Source organism: Oncorhynchus clarkii, chromosome 4, assembly GCF_045791955.1.
Source record: "Oncorhynchus clarkii lewisi isolate Uvic-CL-2024 chromosome 4, UVic_Ocla_1.0, whole genome shotgun sequence".
Classification (NCBI taxonomy): domain Eukaryota; kingdom Metazoa; phylum Chordata; class Actinopteri; order Salmoniformes; family Salmonidae; genus Oncorhynchus; species Oncorhynchus clarkii.
Genome location: NC_092150.1, coordinates 79211999 through 79233620, shown reverse-complemented (window position 1 = coordinate 79233620; position 21622 = coordinate 79211999). Strand labels below are relative to the sequence as shown.

General features: G+C 42.8%; 1 protein-coding gene across 6 annotated transcripts in view; it reads left to right on the top strand.

The window, feature by feature from the left end:
• The first annotated feature begins 649 nt into the window (after positions 1-649).
• LOC139407328 (CYFIP-related Rac1 interactor A-like) overlaps positions 650-21622 on the top strand; it is a 42341-nt gene continuing 21368 nt past the window's right edge. For 2 of the 6 annotated variants that reach the window (XM_071151030.1, XM_071151027.1), the window contains exon 1: positions 665-787. The gene's annotated coding sequence lies outside the window, so the exon portion shown is untranslated. Of the gene's footprint in view, positions 794-20739; positions 20905-21622 lie in introns of all 6 variants that reach the window. The other 4 variants (XM_071151032.1, XM_071151028.1, XM_071151029.1 and 1 more) reach the window with 4 other exon arrangements.

Here is a 21622-nt window from a genome sequence, read left to right as displayed (position 1 = left end):
TACATGGTATTTGGTGTACGAGGTTGATACATTTTACAGTAGGCAGGCAACATACGTTTCTTGGAGAGGCAAGCTGTTATGCTCTATGGCCTTGATATTTCTCAAAGGCTGTTCATGTCATTTTTTATGTCCATAGTGGAGAATGTTGCATTGTAAATCGCAACCCTGGGGGCCATGTTCTCTGCCTATGTTCTGACATACCTGTGAGCACATCAATCAATCTTTATAAAGCCTGATTATAGAGCTGGCATTGCACAAAGGAAGTACCACTTTACACAGTGGATTCGAATTTCCCCAGAGCTGTCTGAATCCATGGCAATGTGGTGTCTACTTAAAACGTATATAATACTGCTACATTTTAAATATAATTCGTATAGGTCAACATCTTGCCATTTTATGAGTACCTTAATCACATATACAGATACATGAAAAAACTAGATATTAACTACATTAAAAATGAATTCCAACCTCTTGCACTCCAGTATCATGTAATTATTTTTAACAACTTTCCGGATTCATTTCAGCAGTAGCGTGAAACACGCCCACAATACTGTTTCAACGTCACTATTGGCCAAAGAGGAAGCTAATTTCTGTTTTATTGGTCGATATCGTATGGGTCCTATGTAGTAACCAATGACATTTGTGTATGGAAGACACGATTTTTACTGTGTTGGAGGGAGGGGTACACTTGTTGTTGTACCATTGAAAGTTGGGGGTGAAAGTGGCGCTATCGGGGTGCAAAGACTTCGGATCTCTCATTCAAAATAGGTATTCGAAGAAATCACCGGTAAGTGTAAGTGACCGGTCAACTTTTAAAAACCGTTTTGTGGCTAATAAAGAAACGATAGTGGCTGAAAATGGTAGCCAACGTTAGCGACGCAGAATCATTCACCGTGAAGCAAGTTCACATGGATTGAATAAGCCGCAGGTAGTGATATTGCTAATTTAGCTAGCCTACTCGTGTTAGCCCAAATCTGATTTCATGCATGGTGTGTTAGCTAGTTAGCTACCTTAGTCCATTATCTAACACTTGCCAAACTACAATTTCAATGTATCAAATAATAATAATGATACAACTTCCAAATACGGAGTTATTTTCTGCAATGAAATGGTTCTGGTCATGAGCCTGACATGAGTGCCGCTAACTCATTCATCGACAACTGAACCTGCTGTATCTGCGTTACGTATTAACGCCCCGAAAGCTCTGCAAGCTTTATAATGTCAAAATACTTTCGTTGATCACCAAATATGGAGTTTCGCTGTGCAACTAACTTAATCTACTCCCGTTATGGCCGGTATATACTTCCAAAAAAGGTCTATATACAAATGTACAACCAACCAACACCGGGGGTTACTAAGCTAACGTACGGAATTGTTTTACGTTGGTCGTACCATGGCTCATTTAGATATTTGATTTGGAATTTTAGGACCCCTTTTAGGTATCCCCCCCCAAAAATTGAATTTGAATAATTTGAATTTGGCCTTTACTACTATAACCCATAGAGAAGCATCGAAAAACATGCATTGATGGCAAATAATAAATCACAAGGAATAAGATATTGAAGTGTCCAATATCTAGGAGATGTAAGAAGGCTCAGGAAATATACCCATTTAACCTCATATTGTTGTTGGCACAACTTCCGCTATACTTCAATTCATTTGTGTGGGTTACCTTCAGACGAGTCCCGTGACACTTGGGGGGTCTCACGAACCCGGTTGTGTTCGTTAGTCTCCCATTTTCATAGAGTGGTTCATACGTTTGTAGGCCAAAACGTTCATACGCTACAGACATTTTGAAGGAAAAGTGTTCGAGTATTGGTTCAGCCAACTAAGCGCATAAATAATATTGTGATATATTTTGAGTCCTCTACTAATGGCCTGTTGTTCAAACTAGGCTTAGGTGATATACTGTACACCGGGGTAGTTATGTCCAGCTCAGGGCTCAAGCTTTTAATTTGGTTTGTGAACTTTCTAGCTAAGTGGCTAGATGACAAGATCAAGCTTCTTGTCTCTGCCGTAACCAATCAATCCCTGCCTGGATCAAGATGCTGCCTAAATTGTTTTGTGCATAAAGAAATGTATAAAATAAATAATAGTGCCTCTTGTGTGTACTTCCAGGAATACCGTATATGGTATGGTACAGAAACGTTATGAAAATCTGGATACTGCCCAACCCTAGTTCACATGTATCTGCCCTCATTGGCTAGAAGGGTCCCACCTGTTCTCGCCTCCTCCTGCTTGCCTTTCATCTTTGAAGACATTTATTTCCATTGTTAGAGGGGTCACTTGACTATCTTGTCAATTTTATAGACACTCCTTGCCGTGGGTGAAGCTAACCACTGAGAAAGGTTTTTGAAAGCTAAAGTGCTACTAGTGAGTGAGCCAGACAACTAGCTAGCTATTGTACTAACTAGTAGTTAGCGAGATAATTTGCTAATTGATATAGGTGCTAGCTAATGTTATTTAGCTGCCTGCTTAATCCGACCGTTGCATGTTCATAAACTTAGCAAAAAAAGAAACGTCCTCACTGTCAACTGCGTTTTATTTTCAGCAAACTTAACATTTGTAAATGTTTGTATGAACAAAAGATTCAACAACTGAGACATAAACTGAACAAGTTCCACAGACGTGACTAACAGAAATTGAATGTGTCCCTGAATAAAATAAAATATAACAGTCAGTATCTGGTGTGGCCACCAGCTGCATTAAGTGCATTAATCTTCTCCTCATGGACTGCAACATGTTTGCCAGTTCTTGCTGTGAGCTATTACCCCACTCTTCCACCAAGGAACCTGCACGTTCCCGGTCATTTCTGGGGGGAATGGCCCTAGCCCTCACCCTCCGATCCAACAGGTCCCAGACGTGCTCAGTGGGATTGAGATCCGGGCTTTTCGCTGGCCATGGCAGAACACTGACATTCCTGTCTAGCAAGAAATCACTCACAGAACGAGCAGTATGGCTCATGGCATTGTCATGTCAGGATGAGCCTGCAGGAAGGTTACTATATGAGGGAGGAGGATGTCTTCCCTGTAACGCACAGCATTGAGATTGCCTGCTGACAACAAGCTCAGTCCGATGATGCTGTGACAGACTATGACGGACCCTCCAGCTCCAAATCGATCCCACTCCAAAGTACAGGCTTCGGTGTAACTCTCAATCCTTCGATGATAAACGCAAATCTGACCCCTGGTGAGACCAGACTGTGACTCGTCAGTGACGAGCACTTTTTGCCAGTCTTGTCTGGTCCAGTGACGATGGGTTTGTGCCCATAGGCGACGTTGTTGCCGGTGATGTCTGGTGATGACCTGCCTTACAACAGGCCTACAAGCCCTCAATCCAGGCTCTCTCAGCCTATTGCGGACAGTCTGAGCACTGATGGAGGGATTGTGTGTTCCTGGTGTAACTCGGGCAGTTGTTGTTGCCATCCTGTACCTGTCCCGCAGGTGTGATATTCAGATGTACCGATCCTGTGCAGGTGTTGTTACATGTAGTCTGCCACTGCAAGGACGGTTAGCTGGGTCAGCCATAGTACAGTGTCCCTGGAGCAAATTGGGATTAAATGCCTTGCTTAAGGGCACATCGGCAGATTTGTCAGCTTGAGTATTCAAACCAGCGACCTTTTGGTTAGTGGCCCAACGCTCTAACCGCTGGGATACCTGCCACCCTATACATTACATTTACGGATAGCCAGGGGCACACTCCAACACTCAGACATCTTTACAAAAAGCATGTGTTTAGTGAGTCCACCAAATCAGAAGTAGTAGGGATGACCAGGGATTATCTCCTGATAATTATGTGAATTGGACCATTTTACCGTCCTGCTAAGCATTCAAAATGTAACGAGTACTTTTGGGTGTCGGAGAAAATGTATGAAGTAAAATGTACATTATTTTCTTGAGGAATTTAGTGGAGTAAAAGTTGTCAGAAATATAAATAGTGAAGTACAAATGGGAACATAACTAGCTGACTGGACCACCTGAGAACTTGGCATTTTTGTGTTGTTGTGCCCAGACCAGACTGAGACATTCCTTCATCACCTGATCCATTACTCTCCCTGATCCATTACTCTCCCTGATCCATTACTGTCCCATCCATTGTGAAACGATGCCTGTTAGACATACGTGGACAGCTGAGCTGGGAGCGGGGCATTTTGATGTCTGCCTGTGTGCTTTGTTTCAGTTTGAACGCAAGGCATCTTGTTGCAGCATTTCTTCAGTCAGTGCTGTCACTGTTATGGGTTTTGGGAATATGGACCATTTGTACCTGGAAATGACTGAACCGAGTAGGCTAAACTTCCTCTTGACCCTTGTTTGGCCTCAGGCAGTTTGAAAAGCTGTAGAATCATACCTACAATTCTGTAGCCTAATTGGGGCAATGCATGGTATTGTTTCCTGTAGAGGGGTTGCTGAACCATGACTAATCAATTACTGTTAGAACTTTGTTAAACATTCCATAGAAGCCATATATTATGCTGAGTAATGTTTGACCTTATTAACATGTAGCTTTAGGCTTTATGGACAGAGTGCAAAAGACAATTTGAAGTAAACTATTGTCTCATCGCAAACAATATCGGCATAGTTTTCCCGCCCAAAATTCTCCCCTTGCCGCTCCAGCTGGCAGAGAAGGGACTAGGGTGGGGTGTGTAAAGTCTTAGCTAATCCACAAACGTCCTCCGCTCAGTTTTGTACTACATCTGACTAGGACTGGGCGATATATCAATAATTATCGAGGTAATTACTTCCCTCAATATTGATATGTTTAGATTCATTTTCGATAATGTCGATATAGAATAATTAGGTACAGCAGTCCATTTCACCTCTGTGACGCAGCAGGAACGTGCGGAGAAGTGACAATATGCACGTGTATATTAGAGGTATATAGAGGTATATGCTCACTAAAAAACACTTAGCACCTCGAGTGATGGAGTAGCTATTATTAACCACGAAAAATGAGTGATGTAGGTGAAAGCAGTGGTAGTGATAGCCATGGAGAAGGAGCAGCTTCCAGCGAAGAAATTATTGATAAAAAGGGCTAAACTGTTTCAGTCATTTGGAAGTGGTTTGGCATTTTGAAGTCCGACGAAGAGCGGAGCAATGTCCGGTGCAAATTGTGCCGTAAACGGGTGGCCACGAAGTCTGGTAATTCTACAAACCTTTTTCAACATCTGAAGCAAAATCACTCTTTGGAACATGCAGGAAGTTTGAGATTGGCTGGTGCTTGAGGGGAGTTTATCAATACCAATCTAGGGATGTTTGCCTGAAGCAGTCAACACTGACAGTGTTTATGCCCTACAAGCAAACATTGAAAAGACAAAAACTTCACAAATGCTATTATGCATTGCTAAGGACATGCTACCAATTAGCATAGTCGAAAAGGAAGGTTTCAAGAGCCTTATCAATTTAATTGACCGCAGGTACGTGCTCCCTGGCCACAAACATGGAACAATTTTCCTTCAAGTATAATTTTAAAAAGTTACCTTTATTTAACTGGGCAAGTCAATTAACTTCTTATTTACAATGACGGCCTATCGGGGAACAGTGGGTTAACTGCCTTGTTCAGAGGTAGAACGACAAATCTTTTACCTTCGATCTAGCAGCCTTTCGGTTCCTGGCCCAACTCTCTAACCACGGTTTGATTCATATCGTGATAATTATCGTTATTGAATGAAAAATATTGATATCGTGATAATTGATTTGCCATATCGCCCAGCCCTACATCTGACTGTGTCTGAAAAACAGGATGCGTTTGCTTGCCACTTCCATAACCAGTGAGAGGGTTGCTGTTTGTGTTTTTGAGCCTCTGCTATAGGGTGAATTAACAATCAGCAGTAGCAAAAGCATACCTTACACTTGGTCTGATTTGGATATTTTAGCACAAAGTGCCTTATGCTTTTTAGCTGCCCTAAAGCTTTGCCAGAATTATTGTATGATTTGTTGGTTCTTTTAGTCTTTATCATGTTGCGTTTTATTAAAACCCATTCTTTATAATAAAAAAAAGCTTTTTTTAAAGAGAGAGCGCCTACATTTGGCTTTGGTAGTCATTCGTTCAAGCCTAAATCGAGCTTTGCGTCACAAGCTTCTTTGGGGCATAAAATTCATTATTCCACAGGATTTCCTCCAATAGCCTAAATAATATTTTATTTTGGTAATAGGCCTAACTAACAAAGTAGCCTAATTCCTCTGAGCTTTATTCAAGACATATGCCTAAGGGTTACAATCACAGTTGTGCTGTTCAGATGATCAGATCTTTCAACGCATAGAGAAGTGTTTAACATAACCATCTCAGTAACACATTAACACACCATTCAAGAAAGCGTACAGTATTATATAGAGCCATTATTGCATGGAACTCTGTTCCACCTCATATTGCTCAAATAAACAGCAAACCTGGTTTTAAAAAAACAGATAGAGAAACACCTCACGGCACAACGCCTCCCCCTATTTCACCTAGATAGTGTGTTTAGGCTACTTGTGCTTAAATAAAAATGTTGTTCTGTCCTTGAGCTGTTCTTGTCTATTTAATGTTCTGTATTATGTCATGTTTTGTGTTTTGTGTGGACCCCAGGAAGAGTAACTGCTGCTTTTAAATTTTTTATTTTATTTTTTTATTCTCATGAAATACCAAATAAGGCCCTACCTACCCTATGATATATTGGCCTAGCAAACGTATCATATAGCCTAGCAACTGCGGTCTGCTTTAGCCTAAAGGGTGACTTCCATAAGGACGGGCTAGCAACATCACCACGTTTTAAACCCCTTCAGATGTCCTCTACAGATGATCAGGCAGTTGCCATGGTGCAGCAACATGCTGAATCAGCCAAAGGGCCACCTGGAATCGCTTCAGACAGCAGCAGTACAGACCAGAGACTCATTGTTCAGACTGGGATGAGCAGCTTGGGTTGCCCTCTGGATAGGCCTAGATAGGTTGACTGAACACTTTAATCCGTGAAGCAGCCTTTAGGCTACATCAGAACAACTGTATATAGATCTGTATAGCTCTATGGCTACCTTGTTCATAGACAACTAAACCCCATATCCACCATTAACGATGGAGTTGAGTGGTGACAATTTTTTAAATTCTATTTCAGCACCCAAAGAATAGCCTACAATTACACAGACCAATGCTGAAGTCAGTAGACCAATGTTGTGTGTAATTACGGACTGTTATTTGGATGCTGAAATCAGTCGTTTTTGATAACTTAATTTTGTTACGTCGGCGCTCCTGTCCGCCCACTCGAGTCGCCGTTCAACTCCATCGGAAGTTGTGGAGTTGAATTTAATCAGCCACATTGTTCAATGTCAAACTGTTACATTACATGATGCATGTTGGTAACACTGGAAGTGTCCCTAAAGCATGTCAAACTGTGACATGAGGTGATGGATCCTGGGAAGTGTCCCTAAAGCATGTCAAACTGTGACATGAGGTGATGGATCCTGGGAAGTGTCCCTAAAGCATGTCAAACTGTGACATGAGGTGATGGATCCTGGGAAGTGTCCCTGAATCCTGGAAAGTGTCCCTAAAGCATGTCAAACTGTGACATTAGGTGATGAATCCTGGGAAGTGTCCCTAAAGCAGTCGACTAACCTTAGCCTACATGCTATAGTAGCCATTTTTCAGATTTGTATTTGTTTTCAATATTGGCATTCCAAGATTTAATTTTTCCACTTAACTCATTTCCTGTCTGGGAGAAAAATGTTTGTTTATGACCTGTACTGCTGCTATGTAAATCATCATCTGGCAGTTCCTGTTGCACCCAACCTTTCTGTCTGGGAAACAAGTGTTTTGAACTGAACTGCCCCGGTTCTACGGCTGCTCTCTGTTAGCACACACACTTCCTGCTCCGGTTTTATTTTTCTTATTGATATCCGGAGAGTAGAAGACTGTAAGGCTTTGTGTTGAAATCTAAGAGGGAGGTTCCAGTGTGTTGTGTGGAAGGAAGGGGTCCTAGAAATGTGGAGAAATGGACAAACATTCGGCCTACTACTCACAATAGTAGCCTATTTTAAAATAAAATGACACATTCTGAAATGAAGTTGAAGCCAGAGCTGAGGCATGAATCATGTTGGGAAAAAGTAGGCCTATACTGAACTCATATCAATTTGTACATCTCTGTGGTTGAAAACGCCTCAAAACAGTCTTTGTCATAAGTATATTTATAGAGCCTATTTCTCTGTATGCCAGTTTCCTTATCCTAGGCTTGACTTCCAACCCATCTCACCTGCCGTATACTCAGGAACTGTTCAGTCGTTAGTCCCTAGTGTTTTAAATTATGACATGTCAATGATGACCCAAAACCCTGGTTTATTCAGGCATTTCAGTTAGCCCTGCACTCTGCCAAATAATGTCAAACAGTTCACTCGTTAGCATCAGTATGATTTTAATAGACGGGTCAGTGATATAGCCTAGACATAATCCTGTTTTCCTCTGGCTGCCTGCATGGCTGCCTGCATGGCTGCCTGTCTGAGCTCCGCAGCGTGCTCATTGATTTCAGCAGCTGCTGGAAAAGGAGGGAGATTTCTGCTGTTTTGGTCCATAAGAACAGTCTGGAATAGGAGGGAGATTTCTGCTGTTTTGGTCCATAAGAACAGTCTGGAATGGGAGGGAGAGTTCTGCTGTTTTGGTCCATGGGAACAGTCTGTGAAAGCATTGGGGATATTATTTGGGCAGGGGTATAAAAGCTTTAGTAACAGAGTGGAGACAAAAAAGACAAGGGATCAGGAGCAGCATTCAGGAATTGATCTAGTGAGCGAGTGCGCTTTGACAGTAGTGTGAAAGAGGTCCTGAAACTAACTACAGCGTTAAGAAGAAATCAGAACATGACCACAGAGATCCTAATTCTAGGAACATGACACTCATTAAGTGTTATTGTTTCACTCTCTTCCTCTTTTGCAGATATCTTATGTTTTGATTTGACTCCTCCCTTATACGTTTTCTATGACTTCTATTATAAACTGGGTGATTCAAAGCCCTGAGTGTTGCTTGGCTGACAGCCGTGGTATATCAGACCGTACACCATGGGTATGATAAAACATTTATTTTTACTCTAATTATGTTGGTAACCAGTTTAGCAATAAGGCACCACAGGGATTTGTAATGTATGGCCTATATATCACGGCTGAAGGCTGTGTCCTAGCACTCCACGTTGTGCAGTGGTATATCAGACCATATACCCACATCTGTAAACACTATTTTGATGCAAAATGGTGCCGACAGAGATGGTCGCTTCCAGTCCTTAGGAAACAGTGTAGTATTTAGATGTATGTATTATTTCTAACACTGTTACCCCAGGAAATCTTAAGTCTTATTACATACAGCCTGGAAGAACTATTGGCATAGTCAACTTACTAGAAGAAAATAAACGCACACCTATTTAGGCGAGGTGCTGGCTAGCGGAGTAAATTTGAAAATAAAAGAGAGCCGCACACTCTATAGTTAACTTACCAACATTACGACGAAAGAGCGACGTCAACTTACCAACATTATGACCAGGAATACGACTTTCCCGAAGCAGATCCTCTGTTTGTACCACCACCCAGAACATGGATCTATTCCCAGAAGCCGATCCTAAACAACGGCTCTGCAGACGGAGCGGCCTCCTGTTCAGGCTCCGTAGACGTGCACATCGCCCACCGCTCCCGAGTATACTTCTCGCTAATGTCCAGTCTCTTGATAACAAGGTAGATGAAATTTGAGCAAGGGTTGCCTTCCAGAGAGACATCAGAGATTGTAACATTCTCTGTTTCACGGAAACATGGCTCTGTCAGGATATGTTGTCGGAATCGGTTCAGCCACCGGGCTTCTCTATGCATCGCGTCGACAGAGATGAACACCTCTCTGGGAAGAGAAAGGGCGGGGGTGTATGCGTCATGATTAACGACTCATTGTGTAATCATAACAACATACAGGAACTCAAGTCCTTCTGCTCACCCGACCTAGAATTCTTTACAACCAAATGCCGGTCATATTACCTCCCAAGAGAATTCTCGCCAGTTATCGTCACAGCTGTGTACATTCCCCCACAATCAGACGCCACAACGGCCCTCGAGGAACTAAACTGGACTTGATGTAAACTGAAAACCATATATCCTGAGGCTGCATTTATTGTATCTGTGGATTTTAACAAAGCAAATTTGAGAACAAGGCTACCTAAATTCTATCAGCATATTGACTGCAGTACTCGCGAGGGTAATACACTTGATCACTGCTACTCTAACTTTGACTATGCATACAAAGCCCTCCCCCGCCCTCCCTTCAGCCAATTCGACCACGGCACATTCTTGCTCCTACCGTCTCAGGCAGAAACTCAAACAGGATGTACCATTAAATTGAACCATTCAACGCTGGTCTGACCAATCAGAAATCACGCATCAAGATTTTGATCACACGGACTGGGATATGTTCCGGTCAGCCTCAGAACAATATTGATCTATACGCTGACTCGGTGAGTGAGTTTATAAGGAAGTGCATTGGAGATGTGACTGTGACTTAAAACCTACCCTAACCAGAAACTGTGGATGTATGGCGGCATTCGCACAAAACTGAAAGCGCAAACCACCGCATTTAACCATGGAAAGAGGTCTGGGAATATTGCTGAATATAAACAGTGTAGTTATTCCCTCCGCAAGGCAATCAAACAAGTGAAATGCCGGTACAGGGACAAAGTGGAGCCACAATTCAACAACCTAGACACGAGACGTATGTGGCAGGGTCTACAGGAAATCATGGACTACAAAAAGAAATCCAGCCCCCCTCCTGCCTTCTCTGTGGCTGACGTGAGTAAAACATTTACACGTGTTAACCCTCGCAGGGCTGCTGGCTCAGACGGCATTCCTAGCCGCGTCCTCAGAGCATGTGCTGACCAGCTGGCTGGTGTGTTTACGGACATATTGAATTGCTCCCTATCCCGGTCTGTTGTCCCCACATGCTTCAAGATGGGCACCATTGTTCCTGTAGTCAAGAAGGCAAAGATAACTGAACTAAATGACTACTTCCCGTAGCACTCACTTCTGTCATAATGAAGTGCTTTGAAAGACTTGTCAAGGATCATATCACCTCCACCTTACCGGCCACCCTAGACCCACTTCAGTGTGCATAGCACCCAAACAGGCCCACAGACGATGCAATCACCATCACACTGCCCTATCTCATCTGAACAAGAAGAATACTTATGTAAGAATGCTGTTCGTTGACTACAGCTAAGCATTCAACAACATAGTACCTTCCAAGCTCATCAAGCTGGAGGCCCTGGGTCTCAACCCCACCCTGTGCAATTGGATCCTGGACTTTGAGGGGCTGCCCCCAGGTGGTGAAGGTAGGAAACAACATCTCTACTCTGCTGACACCCCAAACCACAAGGGAGCGTGCTCAGCCCTCTCCTGTACTCCCTGTTCACCCATGACTGCGTGGCTATGCACGTCTCCAACTCAATCATCAAGTTTGCAGATGACACAACAGTAGTGTGCTTGATTACCAACAACAACGAGACAGCCTACAGGGAGGAGGTGAGGGCCCTCGGAGTGTGCTGTCAGAAAACCAACCTCACTCAACATCAACAAAACAAAGGAGATGATCGTGGACTTCCGGAAACAGCAGAGGGAGCACCTCCTCCCGGGAAATGCAATGGAGAAGTTTTAAGTTCCTCGGCATACGCATCACAGACAAACTATAATGGTCCACCCACACAGACCGTGTGGTGAAGAAGCCGCAACAGTGCCTATTCAACCTCAGGAGGCTGAAGAAATGTGGCTTTTCACCCAAAACCCTGACAAACCTTGACAGATGCACAATCGAGAGCATCCTGTAGAGCTGTATCATAGCCTGGTACTGCAACTGCACCGCCTTCAACCGCATGGCTCTCCAGAGGTGTCTTGCAGACCGCACCACCATCACCCGATGTCACAGGAAGGCCAAAAAGTTAATCAAGGACAACAACCACCGATCCACTGCCAGTTCACCCCGCTATCATCCAGAAGGCGAGGTCAGTACAGGTGCATCAAAGCTAGACTGAAAAACAGCTTCTCGGTCCCATCTCAAGGCCATCAGACTGTTAATTAAACAGCCAAACACTCAAATCTCTTGCCACTTTAATAAATGGATCACTAGTCACTTTAAACAATGCCACTTTAAATATTGCCACTTTAATAATGTTTACATATCTTAAGGGTTTTCTAGTGATCAATTAGCCTTTTAAAATGATTAACTTGGATTAGCTAACACAACGTACCATTGGAACACAGGAGTGATGGTCGCTGATAATGGGCCTCTGTACGCCTATGTAAATATTTCATTAAAAAATCTGCCGTTTCCAGCTACAATAGTCATTTACAACATTAACGATGTCTACACTGTATTTCTGATCAATTTGATATTTGAATGGACAAACAAAAATGGCTTTTTCAAAAACGAGGACATTTCTAAGAGACCCCAAACCTTTGAACGGTAGGGTATATAACTCTGTGTTGCTGAGGACAACCTGCTGGCCAGCAGCCGCAATGCAAAAACGAGGAATTCTGACCATTTTGAAGAGGAAGTAATGAGGTGAGGAGGCCTAGATATGTTTGACAGCCTGATATGGACCACAGCCAAACGGCAGGTCTGTTACTTCTCCTCCATAACCATGTGTCTCTGAACCATAAGTAGACGGGCAGGAGTCGGGACCTGTGACATCAGACCTAGGCTGATGGTGATTCGTTGTCCCCTCAGACTGTACTGGTAATATACAGTGATGCGAAGTAGTTTCAGTCGCTGTTGCTTACATTTTAGTAATTTAGCAGACGCTCTTATCCAGAGCGACTTACAGTAGTGAGTGCATGCTGTTTCGTACTGCTAAAACCAGATAGGTACAGTACTTTATTCATCCCTGATGGGAAATGTCATCACAAATCAGATTGGTCTGATTATTACATGGGCCACACATTATCTACTGGGAGTAGATCATGTTAAATCACCATGTTATGTCTTGGCCTCCTCACCTCATTACTTCCTCCATGTTATGGCTTCACATCTAATCGAAAGCTTACAATAAATAGGCCTAACATTTCTGTGCTTATGTTGGGCCTAGCTAGCATAGCCATAGTAGCCCCCACACAAGAAGATGCCTAATAGTGTAGATGCCCTCCCCCCCCCCCCCCCCCCCCCCTCACACACATACTGAGACATGGCTCCTTTGTATCGCAGTGCGTTTGACATTCATACACCACCAGAACAGAGGTGCTATTGAGGTCGATGTTGGAGGAATTCTACGCCTGTAGTCCCACGCGGTAATAAACTGGTAGTAAGGGTGGATACGGCTGGGCAGGGCAGTGCACTCCTCTCTGTCCTATCTGGCTCTGAATACCACAGCAACCCTCAGTCTCTCTCACTGGCTGGGCTGACTAAGGAACTCTTTACTTCTTGTCCCTCCCCACACACGGCGTGCTTTCATTTTAAGGCTGGCACCATTTTGGTAAACAAAGTTCTTCAAAAAATAGTGGGCCGATGTCTAAAATTAAAGGATTTGTTTCAAACTAATGGGCTATTCACAATATACACTGAGTATACTAATATTGAGTTGCACCCCCCTCCCCTTTTGCCCTCAGAACAGACACAATTTGTTGGGGCGTGGGCTCTACAAGGTGTCAAGGGATGCTTGCCCATGTTGACGCCAATGCTTCAAGTTGTCATGTTGGCTGGATGTCCTTTGGGTGGTGGACCTTTCTTGATACACACGGGAAAATGTTGAACGTGGAAAAACCCAGCAGCATTGCATTTCTTGACCCAAACCGGTGTGCCTAGCACCTACTACCATACCCCATTGAAAGGCACTTAAATATTTTGTCTTGCCCATTCACCCTTTGAATGGCACACATTCACAGTCCATGTCTCAAGGCTTACAAATCCTTCTTTCAACTGTCGTCTCCACTTCATCTACACTGGTTGAAGTGGATTTAACAGGATACATTTAAGGGATCATAGCTTTCACCTGGATTCATCTGGTCACTCTGTCATGGAAAGAGCAGGTCTTCTTAATGTTTTGTACACTGTGTTCTCTCAATTACAATTAAAGGTCAAATACAGTGCATTTCAAACAGTCAGCAGTTGCACAAGCCCACGTGCCAATGAATAGCCAACTAATCTTTATTTATCCACCTTGGATCTTTTTGCTAGACAACAACAAGGTAGAACAGTTGAGTTAGGAACACACCCTTCTGTCTGTCTCCCAGCTGTTTGAACAGCATGCTAGACAAAGCCGCATGCTGGACAAAGCCGCATGCTGGACAAAGCCGCATGCTGGACAAAGCCGCATGCTGGACAAAGCCGCATGCTGGACAAAACAGCATGCTGGACAAAGCCGCATGCTGGACAAAACCGCTGTTGCCGGTGATGTCTGGTTGAGGACCTGCCATACAACGGGCCTACAAGCCCTCAGTCCAGTCTCTCAGCCTATTGCGGACAGTCTGAGCACTGATGGTGATATTGTGCATTCCTGGTGTAACTCGGGCAGTTATTGTTGCCATCCTGTACTTGCCCCGCAGGTGTGATGTTCGGATGTACCGATCCTGTGCAGGTGTTGTTACACGTGGTCTGCCACTGCAAGGATGATCAGCTGTCCGTCCAGCATGCCTAAGGCACTTTCACGCAGATGAGCAGGGACTCTGGGCATCTTTCTTTTGGTGTTTTTCAGACCCGGTAGAAAGGCCTCTTTTAGTGTCCTAAGTTTTCATAACTGTGACCTTAATTGCCTACCGTCTGTAAGCCGTTAGTGTCTTAACAACCGTTCCACAGGTGAATGTTTGAATTGTTTATGGTTCATTGTACAAGCATTGGAAACCGTGTTTAAACCCTTTACAATGAAGATCTGTGAAGAGTCTTTAAAAAAAAAAAAAAAATTGTTTAAGTCTTTGGCAAAAAAAAATGCTGGTAGCGCAATGCCCCTTGTGACAACCTGAGCTTTGATTTTCAAGAGATTTCTAAAAACACGTTTTCACTTTATCATTATGGGGTTGTGTGTGTGTGTGTGTGTGTTGGTGGGTGAAGAAAAATATATGTATTTCATCCATTTTGAATTCAGGCTGTAACACAACAATGTCTATGAATACTTTCTGAAGGTGCTGTATATGTTCTACTCATAAGGAAGGCTTATGACTTATGTCCAGTAAAAGGTGATGAGACCACTGTTTTTAAAGGAAACCGTAATAGAGGATGAGTAGAATAGGCATTGTCGCACAGACCCCGAAACTCACTTGCCTTGCTACAGAATCAGATCCACAGTCTACAGCACTCCACTACTGTTGTGCTACAGTGAGTAGTATTTGTTGCTGTCCTCACGTAACATTCACCTCTGAGGTTAGACATGTAAACCAAGGCCAGATGTTAGGCCTACGTAGTTGCTATAAAAATTCAGATTCAGAAGGACTGTTATGGTTCTTCTGTCATTATGAAGCTAAGACTCCATGAAATTTTACCCTGTTGGGTGTTTTGGCTTGAGGGTGGTTTACGTTTTGAGTTCTTAGAATGGGCCAAATGTGGAATTTAACTTCCTGGGGATTTGGGTCATGAATTCCCCTCCAAAATAGATCTACTCACTGTAACGTGATGGTTGTCCAAAGACAAGATGTTTGAATATGGTCTGAATAGTAGTTCAGTCCTTCTTGTCAGTCCTTCTACAAAACTCTTCCTAACAGAAGTTAGAAGTTAACACGTGTTGATTTTATGTGCTCTTCCTTGGCCTTATAACAGGTTTTGTAGCCTTGGTTTGAAAAACTGAAAAATACTTGATATTGTTGTTTATGTGTGTCTTGCTAGATGCTACTTCCATTTTTTCAGTAGTGGGGGAATATACAGTGTTTCATAACAGCAATTGAATACAGCCAAGGGAGATTACACTGACCAAGTTATGTCATCTGAATACTGCTCTCCTGACCGCCACTTCCTCTTTCATCCATTTAAGACTGTCCATACTGAAACGCAAAATGTCTTCTGTCTTTCTGTGTAGGGTGTTCATCCATAACATGATTCATTCAATAGAGAAATGCACGAGAAAAACAATTAGCCCAAGCCCTTTGTCTCTACCATTACATAGTTTAAAAGTTAGACGATTTACTCAGAATTGAGCATGATTAGAGTGAATAGAATGTCATTACAGCCATAGTCAAAGTGTTTGCTGCCTAATAGAGCGGTCTCTGCTCCGTCGGCAAACCGCCGATAACTCTGAACATCAACTGACAGTTAGCTAGTGGCTGCAGGTTTGTGTGATTAACAGGGTTTTTTCTAAATTCAATCTGCTGAATACAAATCAAAATGGTGTGTATGTAGACCTCGCTCTCTCAAAGCTAACGGACTAAAATGTATTGTTGAATACCTGATTCCCTAATAACGCACGGTTTATCCGCATGGTAGAATTCAATGGCACTAGTTCATTCTTACAAGTTCTATGTTTTTGAGGTGCTTTTGAAAGAAAGTTGAATTGAAAACATTACTGACATTGTTGAATTAGTTTTTCATAATAGCAACCTAGGACTGATGGTTTGGTTAGCTAAACTAGCAAGTCTGTTTGGTTACCAAGGCAACTACTGTTACTATCTAGTAAATTTGCCAGCTACTTCAGTGGATGTTGAACACATTTCTACCGGCAAATGTGTTAAATTATAGCCATGGTATTAAAGGGATAATCAGCTCGGGGCTCCATGCGTTCTCTGGAAAGTAATGCATCTCTGTGGAAGGTCATTTCCACCTCGCTAGCTCATCATGGAACACACCTTCCACGTCATTCATTCTTTTCACATTCTTTCCACAAATTGTCTATAGGATTGAGGTCAGGGCTTTGTGATGGCCACTACAATACCTTGACTTTGTTGTCTCTGAGCCATTTTGTCACAACTTTGGAAGTATGCTTGGGGTCATTGTCCATTTGGAAGACCCATCTGCAATCCAGCTTTAACATCTTGACTGATGTCTTGAGATGTTGCTTCAATATATCCACATAATCTTCCGTTCTCATGATGCCATCTATTTTGTGCAGTGCACCTGCAGCAAAGCATCCCCACAACATGATGCTGCCACCCTGTGCTTCACGGTTGGGATGGTGTTCTTCGGCCTGCAAGCCTCCCCCTTTTCCTCCAAACATAACGATGGTCATTATGGCCAAACAGTTCTATTTTTGTTTCATCAGACCAGAGGACATTTCTCCAAAAAGTACGATTTTTGTCCCCATGTGCAGTTGCAAACTGTGTTTTTTTTATAGCGGTTTTGGAGCAGTGGCTTCTTCTTTGCTGAGCGGCCTTTCAGGTTATGTCGATATAGGACTCGTTTTACTGTGGATATAAATACTTTTTTACCTATTTTCTCCAGCATCTTCACAAGGTCCTTTGCTGCTGTTCTGGGATTGATTTGCACTTTTGGCACCAAAGTACGTTTATCTCTAGGAGACAGAACGCGTCACCTTCCTGAGCGGTATGAATGCTGCGTGGTCCCATGGTGTTTATACTTGTGTACTATTGTTTGTACAGATGAACGTGGTACCTTCAGATGTTTGGAAATTGCTCCCAAGGATGAACCAGACTTGTGGAGGTCTGCACATTTTTTTTTGAGGTCTTGGCTGATTTCTTTTGATTTTCCCATGATGTCAAGCAAAGAGGCACTGAGTTTGAAGGTAGGCCTTGAAATACATCCACAGGTACTCCTCCAATTGACTCAAGTTATGTCTCCTAAAGCCATGACATTTTCTGGAATTTTTAAAGGCACAGTCAACTTGATGTATGTTAACTTCTGACCCACTGGAATTGTGATACAGTAAATTATAAGTTAAATAATCTGTCAGTAAACAATTGTTGGAAAAATGACTTGTCATGCACAAAGTAGATGTCCAAAACTATAGTTTGTTAACAAGAAATTTGTGGAGTGGTTGAAAAACGAGTTTTAATGACTCCAACCTAAGTGTATGTAAACCTCCGACTTCAACTGTAGCTACCCTCCACAATAAACATCTGTTCCAGTTTTCACTGTGAGTTTGAGTCTTCCCCTTTTTTAAGTTGCCATAGAAACTGCCCCTCTCAACATTGATTGACCAGGGCTAGGGGAATAGACAGCCACAGATCTGGAGATGAAAATGGCGAGAGCAAGTTGATTTTGATTGGTCCAAAGCACAGAAATGCCTCCTAATGTTACCACCTTCCCAACGCTGAAATATGGGAGAGATGCAACCAATCACTGCGCAGTCTAAACTAGCAACCGTCACAACAAACTAACGTTCTTAGTACAAGCAGTTTAAGGTTGTAATATTGTAGAGATCAATTGAATGATAAATTGTATGTGATTCATAATGACATCGGCTAAATAACTAGGTAACATTTAGTAGCTCCCTCTTGAAATGAATCCTATTTCACTACTGGTCCCTTGTGGCTCAGTTGGTAAAGCATGGCGTTTTGAAACGCCAGGGTTGTGGGTTCAATTCACACGGGGGACCAGTATGAACATGTAAATAATCACTGCTGTAAGTCCTGCTAAATTACTATAATGTCTAATGTAGATTCTAGAGCTGTAAGTGAATGACCTTCACGGTGTGCTTCAACTTTAAGGCCTGCACTGTTTGGTAAACAAAGGGGGGGGGGTGAAGTCTAAAATTCTAATGTTTCCTTTGATGCCAATGCCATGACCCTTTAACTTCTAGTCAGTTTATCAGATATCTCTCACGGACTACAGAACCACATGTGGGGGCTACAGTCAGTAAAGGTGTATACGTTTAGCACCAGCCTAACATTTAAGTGCTAGTGAAGTGTGAGTAGCTGAGTGGCCTACAGAGGAGGCCTAGGCTATCCAGCCTAACATTTAAGTGCTCGTGGAGTGTGAGTAGCTGAGTGGCCTACAGAGGAGGCCTAGGCTATGTGGCAGTTGGTCGGTCGGTCAGAAGCAAGGCAACCATGGTGATTGGGTGGGTAGGCAGGTTCCCCTCCCCAAATCATGAATAAATACGATCTTTTTCTAATCTGGACAACTCAATTGAAATTGAATTGACCCTGAACACCTACTAATCCCCAGCTCAGAATGGCTCAGAATATGTTCTCTGTCAATGTGTCAGATACAAAATAAATAAGGTTCCTGATGAACAATTGTGTGCTTTCACACTGAATCTAATCTACTGATTCAGTGGACTGAGATGAGGCGGGCTAGACTTCCATGCTGTTTCAATGCAGTTTTGAGATTTGCTAGATGGCCTGGCTGAGAGCTGATCACGCGACGCTATGGCAGATGTCGTCTCGCTCTTTCACTACACCACAGGGGAAACACTTTGCCCCCCCCACACACACACATACATACATCTAGGAATCCTGAGGCAGCGGGGCGGTAGCATCACATGTGGCTTTCCTCCACTCTGAGAATCTGTCTCTTTCTCCTAATGAATTGGATTCCCAGGTCAAATCAGTTAGATCGTCAACAACAGACTGCCTGGCTGATATGCTATTCATTCAGGTCATTAGTATGGCCGATATTTAACGTGCATTTTCACATTTGCGATGACTATGATAATAACGTCCTGCCATGTCAAGAAATAGTCTTCTTGACTCTGACAGAGCCTTTTAAGTACTTACTAGACCTAGATGACACAGATGTTTTCTCTCTCTGTCTCACATTCACTCTAGATCCTCACTGAAAGTGACAGAGAAAGATGTTCCTCAATTGTCTCTTCTGCTTCTGGGATGACTGAAATGAAGTTCCCCCTGGTCTGAATTAGAAGCAAGATAAGAGGGGTTCTGTCTGGCTGGCTTAGAACGCCTACAGTAGAATCAGAATTGAGTAGAATATCTGACTGAATGTCCTGCTTCCATTTCAATGAGTAGTGTGATCTTGGGTGTTTTCTTATGTAAATGTTGGATAGGAATCCATTGTTCTGTGAATGTCATCTCTCACAGAAGCGGGTGACTTGTCTTACAGGATGCCACCGACTCTTTGGTCTCTACAGAATTTCACAGCAGTCATTGAAAATACTGTTAGCAGCAATCCTGGCCATAAGTGACAATTCACTTAACACCAATGAACCTTCCCTTTTTGCTAACAGTCACTGTGGCAGTGAGGAAGCCCTGAGGGGTTCCACTACAGAAGTACCATCTGCATGTGCTTCCCCCACTGTCCAACAACCCGTGGTATCCATGGCAACAGTTTACTGGCCAGACAGCAGGAGGCTGCAGGCGGTTAGCAAGTGGTGTGTTCAGAAGGACTGAGGAGACTAGATGGATCACGTTGTCCCTAATTCCTGACAGGATAGGAGATCTGAAAGTTAGAGGTCAAGGGCAACACCCATTCTTCACCGTGACACTACCACATTTCCAGACTGACTGATCAATCAGCATCGCATTATCACCAGACTCCCATACATACACGCTGGAAGTCTTTCTGCACGATGACACTCCATCACATTTATCTAGATAGAAGCCTTAGCCTACACCCTGCACAGCACTAGTCTGTATGTCTACGCAGTAAGCAGGCTTTTCCTGTAGACGCCACTTCATCATGCTATGAGCAACACCACATCACTGGCCATGATTCGGCCTCCATTGAATGACCATAGCCTTTCAGACCCTCTGATGGAGAGAGACACTATCCTATCTCTTCTGACGAGGTGCAACACTGGTGCTTGTGTTATTACTGTATTAGGGTCACTGGGCTGGAAAATTCCACTCTGCTGGAAAAACATGTTTATTTTCTAGAACTCTGCATGTGTCCCAAATGTCTCCCTATTTAGTGCAGTACTTTTTTTTTCTCCAGGGCTCTATGGACCTGGTCAAATATAGTGCACTAAAAAGGGAATGCCGATTCCAGTACCTTCTGTGTCTGTCAGCGGAAACGCAGACTGAATCTCTCCATTATCATTCCAGAAAGAGTGAGAGAGAGGAAGAGGCTGTTTGGTCAGGGAAGTGTGTATCACGTGCGGTGAGTAGAGGGGTGTGTAGCTTGGAGAAGACCACTTGTGTTAAACCATGGGGATCCTTGTGTGTATCATGATACCAGGTTTAGTTTTTAAAAAAAATACCACTCAGCGACGTCACTAGAGATTCATGGATAGGGGGGCTAAGCCTCTTTTAGGGGGGGTTGGACATACTCCCTCAGGATATGAAAGCACTCAAAATGTCTTTTCATCATGTATTTTTAGTCACAACAGGTGTAAAATCGATCACAATAAGGTTATTTTTAAAAGTGTACCTGTCTCATAATTTGTTAGGCACTAATCTAATATGATTTACTTAAATTCTATCCAAATAAAGAAATTAAAGTCCCCTCTGTCCCCATCCATCCAACAAAATGCACAAAAATGGCTGTACTATTGAGCCAAAATACTTTTAGAGGGAGAGAATTATACCATTCGCTAAAATCTTAATTTAAATTTCACCTTTTTGTTAATTGTTGCTCAAAATTAACCCAATAATTCAGATGCATAGAACATCTTAAACAGTATCATCCACAATGGGGCAAAACTAAATTCAACTAATGAGCTAAATAAAATGTAAAAAACTGAAAAATAATTAGGAGTAAGATCACAAACAAATATTACAGAAATGCTCCTCCTGCTTCTTTCTTTTGATGCTTATTTTGTGGGTGGACGCATCAAAATATACCTCCTATTTTTAATATCAATAATACTATTGTGGCT